We start from the raw sequence: 12,559 nt of genomic DNA, 5'->3' as shown, positions 1-12,559 counted from the left end.
GTCACGGTCAAATTTGAGCTCATCGAAAATCCTTTTAATTCCTCACAAGATTCTCTTCTTGACATGGGCAAAAAATCTGCTACTTAGATGAAGAAATGGACTACACCATCAAAGTCCTAGCAAAAACCCGGTTCATATGAGTATAAACTTGACATGCTTTTGACACTGCCAAAATTTTGCCCATAGGGAATTTCCAAGATTCCTCAAAGATTCTCCATAAGGAATATTCTATGGAATATTCTCTCCTCAAAAATCGTGCCCTGGTTGTTCTAGGTTCCGCATACCTCCTACTCGTAGTTCCTCCATTCTACTCTGTTCATCAGGTTGAATGGTTAACGTCAGGCTTTTATATATTTTAATAGGCTGGTTTACCAATGTGAAGGCCTGTGGGTCATTGGTGTTCAACCAAATTAATTGCGGGTAGGCCCAAGTTCAAACCCCTTGACCTTCCCCAAAATGGCTTGTTGTTACATTTTGTTAGTAGTTTGATTTTTTTAAATGGTGCGTTGGGTTTAAATTTGGTTGGTGGTTCTATATGGTATGGGGCTGCCTGTTAGGCAGGCCACCCAACTAGCCGAGCGGGTTCAAATCCCATTGACCTCAGTATATAGTGGTTTTCATATGGTGTTGGTCATTGGGACATTGTATAGTGGTGGGTGGGGTCTGCGGGCCTTACCACCATATATAATATATATTAATATATATATGGGTTGGTGTTGGCGGAGGTGGTGGCCCACCAACCATATATATATATATATATATATATATAACAACAACCAAAATCCCTTTGTTGAATCTTTAGGGTTACTGGACAAATTAATTAGGTGGAAATTTGGTCAGTTCCAACTCTCGTTAAGTGCCAAAGTGTCGCTTCGTTAGTTGCTACCAATTCAGCGAATTCCACAAGATTTAGCCAGTTCGCCAGACTTGGTGACCCTCCAACTTTAGCTCATGAGAAAAGTACTAGTCCTTTTGACCTGAACTTTGACTATGGATATCTTCCACATACGAAGTCAAATTTGAGTGTTGTCTACGTCATTGGAATCAGGATGACGAGCTCTATGTTTTGGTCTTTGTTTTAATGAAATACGAAGACTTTGATTTTTTAGCCTTTCCGAAGCCACCTCGATCACTTCCAAAGAATCACTTTCTCCTTGAAGCATTCTAAATATTTCACCTCTAGTATCCCTTGCTCTATGGTAATCTCAATATTTGTTGTTGAAAGCTTGTTGCATTTAATCCTAGATGGCAATGTTATTTCCTTCAAGGGTCATGAACCATCTGAGGGTTGCATCCTTTAGGGTGGATGGAAACAACTTTAGCTTATGCTCATTGGTGGTGTAATCATAAGTCTCGCAAACAACATCAAACTCAAACATGAAAGTGGTATGATCTTCTGTGATCAAAACATAGAAGTGTGGGAGCACAGTTGGGTTAATGTTTTTCATTCTTACTTCTCCATCTATTTCTCTAATGGGAAATGTGAACACTTTAGGTTGTCTATCTTCAACCATTGTGTTGGTGGGGTGTGAAGGGTTTTCTCCTTCTACAAACTCCTCCAAGAACCTTACTTGACCATTGAAAAGGGCCTTAAAGGTCCCTATGGATAGGGCAAGAGGATCATAGTGAACTAAAAATGGTTGGGTGCTAGTGGAAGTGGTGGTTTCTAGTATAAATTTTCTTGTCTTGTCCCTAATTCTTCAAGGCATAAAAGAAAGAAATTTTAAAAAAGAATCTATTTTTTCTTGTATTTTATGAAAATATGCTAATGTGTTTTTTTACTTTTTGCAGAAGATGAAATGAAAGAAAGAGTAAATCAACTAAAGAAAAAGGAAGTACATACTTTGAAACCTCCCTAGAAACAATGCCAAAAGTAATGGCCCTCAGTATTGCAACAACAATGTTGCAACTCCTGAGGGTCTCAGCTTTAATTATCAACCCAAGGTTCATACAAACTTAAGAGGGGCTAGAATTGTATGTGCAACAAGAATTATTTTCTTCTCTTGTTGATCCTTATGTAGATGGGAAGAATTGAAGGTTAAATGCATAGAGACCAAGCTAACTAAGTTATGTTATAGGGAAACTAGATCTGTAGAAATGATTTGAGAAAAAAAAAGGGAATCGCTCACACATATGTGCTACTTGCAATGAAAGAAAACAAACTTTCTAAATGCCACACACTTCTATGTTGTCTACAATAAATGGAAAAGCACAACTGCTGAAATAAAATACTGAGAATCAAAAACCCTTATTTATAGAAAAAATAGTTTTTGAAAATATTTTTATAAGGGCATCTATGAGGTCTCTATACTTCCAAGTTCATTATCAATGTCCTAGAGTTGTTGTAATACATCAAATAGGTAATACCATGTATTTATTGTGAAGATGAGTGAGAAAAGATGGATGGTTACAAGTTGTTACAAGAGTCTTTGTTTTACTATAGGAAATAGTCCAATGAGCATGTAAACTAGCCAGAATGTGAATGTAAGGTGAGGAAAAGCCGTGAAAATGTTAGGAAAAGATAAAATTCAAATTATCAAAGCTCAAGGAAATTTGACTCAAGCTTATCCTTATGAAATCAATCTCTGCATGTTTCCTGTAGTTGTAAAATCAGTTACACAACAAAATAGTGAACAAAAAAATCTATAACAACAAGAAAAAATAAAATAAAGGAAGACTTGAAATTGCATCAGTAAGTGCTACTATTGCTAAGCACTGCATAAATAACCTATGAGAAAGAATTTTCCAAAGGACCTTCTACTTTACCATGCACAAGAACCATGAAAAATGTAACTTTCAGAATTGCTAGAAAATGAACAAATACAAAGCATAACACTAACAAAAGTATAAGATGGATTTTAAGCTCTTAGGGTGGGCCCAATGGAAGGATGCTCAGAGTCATTAAAGGAGAACCAAGATAAGAGTTGGAATAAAACATTACTTCCATTAATCGAATATTTTTCTTACATTACAGGACTACAAAACTTGCTTGAAATACAAAAGTCCTAATCTTGCTTTGTACTTCTCCCTTTTCTCTTTATCTCCTACTAGGCTACTTGAGCCTCTTATTTATACATAGAGTGTGGAGTAGCCTTCCTGAGAGGAGGGTTGCATTTCCCTCCAAAAATTCCTTCAAAATGGGATCTTGTTCCTAGTCCACCATGTAACAGTGGGAGGGGACATTAAATTCCCTGAGCCAAATGAGTTTAGGTCTTCATGCTACATAGAACAAGGTCCAAAAATATCTCCAATGTTGTATTTCTTGGACTTTTCTCAATATATCTTCAAATCCTACACAATAAACATGTTAAGTCACATAAAATATGAAAACCACATTGAACTCTTCTAAGAACCCAATGAGCTAGGAAAGTATATCATTAAGTGCAAAAGGTGTGTTTAAACATAGTTTTATGTGCTTATGAGTGGATAGATGATAACTATAATTTACCTATTTTGGAGGGTCATTAATTAGTAATAAGTACCATAGGTATATTAATCCATATAGTAGATGGGATAGATAGATGTTGTATTTTTCCTAGAGTGTTCACTATTTCACCCTTGTTTCTTTGACAATTATCACATTCATCTAAAACAGTGTGAATATCCTTTTTCATGCCATCCTAGAGAAATGAATGATAGATCCTTTCATATGCTTTATGAAATCCTAAATGCCGTATTAAATTAAATCTAAAATAACCATGTACTTAAAGTTGATCTAAGGGAGAAAATATAAACAACCTTTATTTTGGAGCTCCACGTTTTTCCAAGTGAAGCTACGAAATGCCTAAGAAGCTTTTTGAAGGTGGTGGATGAGTTTGGAAGTCTTGGAGTATTAGAACCATTCTTAGCAAGCTATGGTCAACCAATCTACTATAATGATGAGAGGGAAAAAAACTACCCTTCCTCTTCATATTTTCTAGAAAGAACATCAACAACCACATCCTCTTTTATCTTTTGATATATGATCTCGTAATCATAGATAAACATTTTTATGACCCATTTATGTTGCTATGCTGACAAAATCTTCTACTCCAAAAAATATTTGCGACTATGATGATCCATTTTAATCTAGAAAACATTTCCTAAGAAAGTATGTGAACCAAATGTTGACCACATGCAAAATGGCCATTATTTCTTTTTCATAAGTGGATTATTCCAAAGGTGTCTCTAAAACATGTGTATTAGTAAAGGAAAAGGGGTGGCCTTCTTGCATGAGAATTGCATCAATTCCTTTACTAGAAGTTTCATGCTTCAAAACAAATTTTTTAGTGAAGTCAAGCAGGGAAGGACTAGAGTGGTGCACATAACATCTTTAAATTTGAAAGGAAATATAAGTGGTCTCAATCCAGCTAAAAGAATTTTATTAAGTAAAGTTGTAAGCGTGGCCACAATTTTTCCATAGTTGTGGAAAAACATTCAATATTAGCCCTGTTAAGCCAAGAAATCCCCCTAAACGTTTAAGTCTTTCTAGGTTGTCACTCATCCATCCTATCTTCTATTTCTTGGGGTCTATGCATACAACACCCTTACTCACAATATATCATGAGTATGCCACTTCTAAGGCGCCAAATGCATATTTCAGCCTATTATGAAAAAGTTGATGAAACAATAATAGTAGGACCTTACCCACATGAGTGAGGTGGGTTATCCATGATTTTTTGTAAACGCTGTGTAAATGAGGATTTCATCAAAGAAGAGCATGAAAAAATGACATAAAAAATGTTCAAAGATGTGATTCATGAAGTTTTTGAAGGTTGAGAGAGCATTAAATAGGTTAAAATGTATGACCAATAAGTCATAATGACCTTCACGAGTATGAAACGCAGTATTAGGAATATTAACCTCCTTAATACAAATATAGTGATAACAAGAGAAAATATCCAGTTTGATGAAAATTTGGGCATTGGTAAGTTCATGCAAAATGTCATCAATGATAGGAATAGAAAAATTGTCCTTGTTTGTAATTTTCTTGAGGGTACAAAATTCAATGCACATGCACCAAGTGTCATCATTTTTGGGGACCAATACTAGTAGATATGAATTAATGACGGGAATAGTAAAATTTGTCTTTTTTGTAATTTTTTTGAGGGTACAAAATTCATTGCACATGCACCAAGTGTCATATTCTTTTAGGACCATGACTAGTAGAGAGGAATATGGGCTAGTACTCGGGAAAATGATTTTGGTATCTAATGATTCATGAACAAATTTCTCTCTTTCATTTTTCAAAGAAATGGGTGGTGATAAGGACAAACATTATGGGGATGCTACTAGGAATAAGTGGAATGGAATGATAATAGGAACCATGGGAAGGTGGGAGGACTTGGGGGTTTTATAAAATTAAGTGGTTCCACGCAAAGATAAACTACATGTCAGGATGAACTAGTTGGGAAGGAGTCTCACAATCTTGAAAAACATGGAATTGGGTAATGATGCCAGAATGGACCATTTGAGGAGTTTTTCCATGCAATGGGAGCTTATAATTTTTGGTGAATCTGTTGGGATGCCTTTGAAAGTGTAGCAACGTTCCACTTGTTGGAAGTTCATGGATAATTCCTTGAAATCCATAGTGATGGGGCCTAGTGTGCATAACTATTCAACACCCAACACAATGTAACAACACCCCATTTCAATTGCAAACATATGAGATTTGAGGGAATAATCCTCAATTTGAAAGTGAACATTTTAAAAACCCTCGCATTTCATGGAACTAACACTAGCAATCATAATTTGGAAATTATTGACTACATATATATAAAAATGGGTCTCTTGGGCTACTATGTAGTGAATAATATTATGGATTTCCACTGTTAATTAGGAAAATTCCTTTCTGATGTTAGATGTAGCCAATTAATTTGAAAGTTTGGGGGCTAAAATACTCATCAAAGCATGGAGATACATAGGGGTTACACCTTAGGTTGATCAACAAGAGGAGTGTCCACATTTGACATAGGTAATGACTCTAGGGTGGGAGTGTCACCTTAATTATTTCAAATGTTCATTCTTCAATTCCTATGTTGGACAACTTTTAGATCTTGAGTGGAGGAGATGGAAGAGGGGTATTGGGTAGGTAGGGATGGGCAATGAAGGGGGGTTTTTTAGTTTGAGAATTGACCACTTGTTATGTTTTGTGAGCTCAGTGAGTGGCTTCAAGCCAAGTTGTAGGGAAAGTCATTAAGACATGAGAATGTATGACATCCTTTAAACCACTAGTAAAGCATTCGTGAAAGAAAGTGTTCGAAAAATCTGTAGAGCATAAAGCTAGTTTCTTAAAGGAAATAATGTAGTCCAGGAAATAGTTTCCACAAATTAAGTCCAAGCATATAACCATGGTGAGAAGTCTTTTACCATTGCTACCATTTCATCACTGTATATCTAAATGGAAGACATCGATACGAAGTTTCATCAATTGATAAGTGATATTATGCAATAAGAAATAGTGTTCCATTTGTCTAACCCATATATTGGGGTAGGAGCCATCAAATTTGTTTACATCTACTTTAGGAACACACAGGTCATGAGTAAAGGAGTTAGATTGAAAGGCCATGAATTGGGATGATGAAAAATCCTTTCAGTTTAAAGGTTGCTTTGAAGGATTAGGGTCACTGAATTTTGTCACAAATGCATCTACTTAAGGGAAACAATTATTCAAGTGTTGAAGTTTGGCTAATTGGGTTTTAATTTGTGTAAGGTTTTTCTTAGTATTAGCATGGGGCTCTTGGAAGGTGGTGTGCAACATGGAAAATTATTTTTTATTAAAGCAACATGGTTGGTATATTCTTATTTGTGGGTTTCCATTTGGAGAGGGTACACGAAAAGGCTTACTCAAGAGTTATACAAAATTCATCAACACAACTTTATGGAGCGAGAAAGATAGGTGAGCAATAATAGGATAGGTGGATCTGAAAATAACTTAATAAAGAAGAGTACCACTATGATTAGCATGAAGCAAGGAATATTTTGAGATAGGTCCTAAATAAGGTTTTTTTTTTCAAACTTCAATAGTGTATAATTTAAGCTAAATAATATTACAATGACAGAATGCTCAAATTTTGAACATTATCAAATATGTAGAAATTTTGCAGGCTAATGAAATAAACATGGTTTCTAGGAATTGAAGCAACAAATATTGTTGCCTTGTGTTATAGATCTCTAACATACTTGCAAGGTTCAATAATAGTACTTGGCCCAATATCTTAGAGCTCTAACCAAGAAGGGTCAACCATACCCTTAGCAATACTACCTAATTATCCAAGTACATGAGAGTCTTCTTCTTGAGTGTTGTTCTCAGTGCCACTATAGCAGTCGAGCAACTAATCTAGGGCTAGCTTCAAGATGCCTACAAGAATTCTAATATACACTAGGATACATGATCCATATTGGATCATTATATTATTTTTCATGCATATCAATGGTTATAGAGTAGAAAAAATGGAGGAATTAGCTCACAAGACCATTTTTACAAGCAAGACCCAATTTGACAAATTGGAATCTAAAATGTTTTGGAGAAGCTTGAGGCATCAAATGCTGCTTTTTGGGGATAAAATTTGTCATTTTAGTGCTGCAACTTTTTTTCATATTCTAGAAACAAAGCCCTTTCCAAAGACACAAGAATCACCTCAATCAGAGTTCATATGCAAAAGTTATGCCTTGGAAGTTGACCTTCCTGTTTTAACCACCATAATTCGAGAGGATGCCACATCATCCCCCATTATTCATGGACAATGGGCTAGAACCACGTGATCATGATAAAGGATGCATTAGAAGGGCCAATATTGTAACTTTAGTTATGAGTTGAAGGAGTCAAACTTAACAACTAATAGGCTATCAGGTTGGGTTATAACTAAGCAAGGAAATGGGGTTCTAGTCTATTCTAGTTCATTTTGTTCCATTGGTGAACTGAGTAGCTAAGAAGGATAAGGAGAGAGAAAAAAAAGAGGATTTGAGCACTGTAGTAGCCCATGAGCCATCTGCCTCACTCCTTTGTACTTGCATCCATTTTCCATTCAGAGAAAGAGAGTATACCAACCTCACCTTTTAGTTGGGTTTTCTCTCGAAAGGGTTTCCCATGATATATCTTATGTCAATTGTGGTTCGTGAGCTTTTATTTCATTGTCTCCATTTTATGCATAATTATAATTTTCATGCATATGTAATAAACAATAATTAATAGATCCAAAAATCTAAGGAGAAACAAACCCTCATAGTGTAGGCTTCATAATTTTCTAATATGTTTTAGTATATCTATTGTGACAAATTGTCCAATGGAATATCTATGGAAATTTACAAATCAGTACATGGAAGTGAGATTTCATGTATGGGTGTAATATGATGTGGTACTACTTGAAGGGGTACTAGTAGGATCTACAAGGATTTCCAACTAGGTGAAAGAAGGGGTATCCAATTAGGTGAAACCATGTGTAGTTCTTGTGTGTATTTGTTGCCAACTATAGTTTTATTTTCCTAATGAAAGATCATTGTTGTTCTTTTATAGACACTAGAACACATATTTAGCTTGCAAATATTTCTTTATAAAAATATATATATAAAAAATAGGTAAGAGAAAAATTTCTCTGGTACCACTTGAAGTGTAGCCAATAAAAGCATTCATAGCATAAAAACAAATAATATCTAGATAATTCATAGGAAATAATAAAAATGATGAGTGCAATGATACATGTATCCAAAATAAGATACCTTTATTACAAGGAGGACAATTTTCATTTTCCTCTTCGAGGGGGCAACCTCCAATTGAGCAAATCTTAGTTACAATAATTCTTCAAGTCCCCTTTTACTATGCTTCAACCTCTATATATACTACTTTCTATCCTTCTAACACATTCTAGTGGAGGAACTTTCCAATAGGTGAAACCTTCTAGTAAGCCATCTTACAATAATTGTGTTCACACTACTACTAGCCTTTTTACTAATAATAACCTTTCTTACATAATAATCTAGTAATCTATCTATTAATAGTCAGGGAGGAACTTTTTTACCAGGGACTTCAACTTGTACAAGTTCTCCAACATTTTCCACATTTTCTTTACAGTGTCTTCCCTTGGACATTCAATAATACTAAAAATGAAAGATAAAGTCAAATCATACTCACTTTTCTTTTGAGTTTCTCCTAGCCCTTCATCAACATGATAGTTGGAGGTGTTTTAGGATGCACATTGATTCACTGTTCTCGATCCATAAGAAGATCTTCCATTTTAAGCTTCCATGGATTAGCATTATGGTTATTAAACTTCTTGATATCAATTCTTTCATTGATTTCCATGCTTCATTAAAATATTTAAAGATTGCTTTAAATCTCCCAGTAGAACTAGGTTTACTCAAGATCTATTTAAGATGCTAGATCCAGATCCAGGATCTTCATAAATTTAGCCACAGAGGTGTTCCCCTCTAGGAAAAATTGCTATAATACTAGATGTTGGCCCTACCAAGCTCTAATATCCACTTGATTTGGATCCCAGACACTAGATGTACCACTCTTAGATCAAAACTTGAGTTGATCAAGCTATCAACAAACTCCATGAGTCAATTATCATAAACCTTTATAGAAGAATAGTAAAACAAGAAATATAGACAATGGAAAGAACATAAAGATATGCATTGAATACAAAGATTTTACCCTGGAAACCCTTAACCAGGAACCTTTGAGCTTCACCACTCTTTATGTTCTTCATCAAATATGCAACTAGATTGCAATGGATCTTGACCTTAGTCCACACCTAAGAAAAATGTGCTCATACTACTTCACAGATAAGTTTTGATCCATCATCTTACCTCACCTTTACTTCATGTTATATTTATAGTAAAATAATTACATAATAAACTCTAATTCATAACACCTGCATCAACTAAAGAAGGTTGAATCTCACTGGATAAGATCATGGGAATCTTGAGATTCCTAATCATTTCCAACAAGTTTGACTATAGTTGATCACCATCAACTTCCAGTATTTTCCAACATGCACATCTTTGACTACAATTATTGTCTTGAATTCATTGTTGGCCATCTTGTTGATTCTCTTCCTAGTTGATATACCTCAACCAATGAGTTACTTAGCTAATCCACCTCAACTAGATAATTTAGTTTCATCCTAGTCAATCCTCCTTGACTAGCTAGTTGATTAACTAATATAGATCTGATTATCATATTATTTTTCTTCTATCTTAATACATTTTGGATGGAAATAATTAGAAGAATCAACTTGCAGGTCCATTTTAGTAGTAGGCCCTAGTTTAGAAAATTGGGGTATAGAAACTTCTACGACCATTTTGAGACATCAAAATGACATTTTTTGGGGTTGCAAGATATAACACTTGTGCACATACCAAAATATCTATCTACATATCAATAATACTTTTCAACTTTGTGAAAATTTCCTCAATAAGAGTTTGCATGCAAAAGTTGTGCCTCTTGTAAGTTGACCTACCTTGTTGACCACCATGGTATGAGTGGATGTTATGTTTGCCCTAATTACTCATACATATAGGGCTAGCCATGTGTAGAATTTCAAGAAGATTCTAGAGGTTCCAAACCTTATCATAGTTGAGGGTTAAAGAAGTCAAAATCCCACCCCTTACTGGTTAGAAGCAATATTAAATATTAGGCCTCTAGGAGGAGAAGGGGTTCCATCCTACGTCATTGTATTTGTTCCATAATTGTGTATAACTAGAAGTGGTAAGTTAAAGAGTATAATAGAGGGAAATAAGATTATGTAGTAGCCTTATATGCTACAATGTCTCAGTTAACTCCATGGAGAGTATCTCTTTCTTTTATTTTCATATTTCCATATTAGAGAAAAGAGAGCAAAGCAGCCCCACCTTCTCATCAGGTTTTCTCTCATAATTAGTTTCCTGGGGCAAATTTTGTGTTTATTTGTGGATGGTGCATGAGTATATTTTTCATATTTCTTCTATTTCATACATTTAAGCAAAATGCCAATAATTAAAGCATCTAATATCTAAAGGAAATTAACCTTCAAGTTAAGGATTTTGATATTTTAAGAAATTTCTTGTGACAAAGTGTTCCAACAAAATATCCATGGTTTTTATAAATCATCATATTAGATGAATTTTGAGGTTTAAAATGGGTCTCCTAAGGAATATATAAAATAATAGTGGAAATAATAAAATAAGAGTAGATTACATCATCAAATTTTGGAGGGAAAAAAGAAAAGACTTTTTTTTTTCAACTTATCTCCCTGTGATTTTACTCAAATTTCGAGCGTTAGCACTGTTGGATGCGGAATTTAATTTTGCATCCAAGGAGTACCCATGTTACATACTTTCGACGGACCCTACTACACGAAAAATGTGAAATACATGAAAAAACGTGATTGCAATAATGCTTTTTCATGTATTTCACATTTTTCATGTAGTAGGATCCGTAAAAAATATGCAACATGGGTACTCCTTGGATGAAAAATCAAGTTTTGCATCTAATGAATGCTCTTGCTCGAAACTTGAGTAAAATCGTAGGGAGATCAGTTGAAAATACAAGTTGAAAAAGTAATTTTATTTTATTTTATTTTTATCTTTTTACCTTTTTACTAAAAAAATGGTGAATCATCCCCCATGGTTGACATCATCATATTGAATCCTATTGGTTCTTATAAAATTGATTTTTGTTTTGAGGCCCTTGTTTACGTCAAAATTTCTCTAATTGAAAACTTCGTTGAGGTCAATTGAGTTTCTTGTGCAAAGAGTATAACACCTCAACATATATGTGTCCTTGGAATGTAAGGGAACTGATCCTAAAATAAGTTAATGGTGAGAAATATGGTAGTGTCATAGTGAGTTGATGTCCTTGGTCTTCCAAAGGTTAAGGTTTTGGGTTTTGACTCGAAGACAAGGCTAAATGGTTATTGGAATTGACCATTTTGCAGCCCTCATCATGACCAAGGATATAGTGGTACAATTTTGGCTATTGCCTCTCGTTTAGAGAATGTTGTCATCATTTTTGTGTTTGTGTTACTTATGTATAGGTAGGAAAAGTGGTTTCCCTTTACAACATTTATGCGCCATGTTTCTTGACTAACATGGTTGATATGTGGGATTGGCTTGTTGGCACCTTCTTTAATGCATAATGGGTATCTCTTGGAGATTTTAGGATGGTAGATGGGAAGGTGATGGAGAAGTGGCCTTAGGTTTGAAGAAATATTCTTGGATGAGGTATGATTGTATGTTTCAATTAATTTGAATTAGTGGCATAAAAACTTGGACTACGGAGGGTGGTTTACTTTGTTCAATACAAGAAGAGCCGCTAAAAGGATACATAATAAGCTTAATAGAATTGACACTCCTAAGGAAGGTTTCTCCTACTCCCATGGTAGTGGGCATGTAATAGGTATACTTTTGCATTACTTAGGTTCAAAGCATCATCCCTTAATATTGAATTTGAAATTTGGAGATTTCTCTATTTTTCAATCAAGTTAAACATGTCACACCTTTGAATAAAATAGTGTTGCAATACAAGCAATGGTTTGGAAGTTATAACCTAAACCCCATTGTGTGATTGGTTGGATCCTTTACAAGGTAGAGATTACAA

The sequence above is a fragment of the Pinus tabuliformis genome, chromosome 2_2, assembly GCF_031772625.1.
Source record: "Pinus tabuliformis cultivar Carrire ecotype Pingquan chromosome 2_2, CPIR1, whole genome shotgun sequence".
NCBI lineage: Eukaryota > Viridiplantae > Streptophyta > Pinopsida > Pinales > Pinaceae > Pinus > Pinus tabuliformis.
Note: the sequence above shows the minus strand (reverse complement) of the source record.